Source organism: Poecilia reticulata, linkage group LG18, assembly GCF_000633615.1.
Source record: "Poecilia reticulata strain Guanapo linkage group LG18, Guppy_female_1.0+MT, whole genome shotgun sequence".
Classification (NCBI taxonomy): Eukaryota; Metazoa; Chordata; class Actinopteri; order Cyprinodontiformes; family Poeciliidae; genus Poecilia; species Poecilia reticulata.
This window is the reverse complement of record NC_024348.1, coordinates 20,564,843-20,565,886: the sequence shown is the minus strand read 5'-3', so window position 1 is coordinate 20,565,886 and position 1,044 is coordinate 20,564,843. Positions and strand designations below refer to the sequence as shown.

General features: G+C 36.3%; 1 protein-coding gene across 2 annotated transcripts in view; it reads left to right on the top strand.

Moving 5' to 3' along the window:
- LOC103480810 (gastrula zinc finger protein XlCGF8.2DB-like) overlaps positions 1 to 1,044 on the top strand; it is a 78,826-nt gene that overhangs the window by 52,269 nt on the left and 25,513 nt on the right. The window lies entirely within an intron of this gene.

The following is a 1,044-nucleotide window of genomic DNA, read 5'->3' as shown; positions in this document are numbered from 1 at the left end:
AGCAATTCTGAAGACCCAGGAAAAAAGAGAAAGAAAGAACAGAAACACGACAAAAGATGCCAGAAAGGTAAAACTGATTGTTCACACCAAAAAATGCACTTAAAAGCTGAAAGAGTCCAACAATTATATTCTTGTAAAGTTTGTGATAAAACCTTCTCTCAAAGCTGTTGCTTGACGTAATAATGCCTGTGATTTTCTGCCATAGATAGATGCACTTTATTTTCAAAAGAACACATAAAACTGGAACTGATAAACTAAATAAACAAAACAACCAAAAACAAAAATAAAATGGATTCTCAGTGTTAACAAATGTATGTAATGTATTAACAAAAAACGTACTTGAATAAAAACTAAACAACATAAAGCCAAAGTGGAAATAAATATTGAGTTCAACCAAAAGAGTGTAGATTATGAACTCTGTATATTGGCCTTCAGTAATCACTAGATTTAAATAGAGAAGATGGGCACATCAAACTACCTAATAGTTCATACTACATGATTTTTGCCCCTATTTTCCTCTTATGACAATCTTAGATCATTGGGCGATTTAAGATTGTCGCTGGTGATTTCGTAACCGATCATCCTGTAGTGTGATTTAGATCGTCGTGGCAGCTCCAATCTAAATCAGGGGTTTTCTCTGATTGGAAGCTTTACGCTGAATGTGACAGGTAGCCAATCAGAGAGCGAGGATTCTCCTCCGTGCTTTCCGAGGGGAAATTACGGAGGGGAATCCCAAACAGCTGACACGGGTCAACACGAAGTCCAGCGGACATCGGAGATAATATGTGGAAACAACATTAATGTTTATTCAACATTTTGTGCAAAGAATATAGAAATGACAAGGGGAGGAGTTGGAGCCAAATTGCTATCGCAGTTGATAAATCCGGTAAGTTTTGAGCTGTTCTTCGTTAACATGACATAAATAGGTTATAATGATTCTCATTCAGTCAGGACTTTACGCTGACTCTAGCCACATGCATCATAGGTAGATTCTAGTAAAGCATTGATTAATGCCTGATTTTAAAATTAGTTAACTGGACTTGT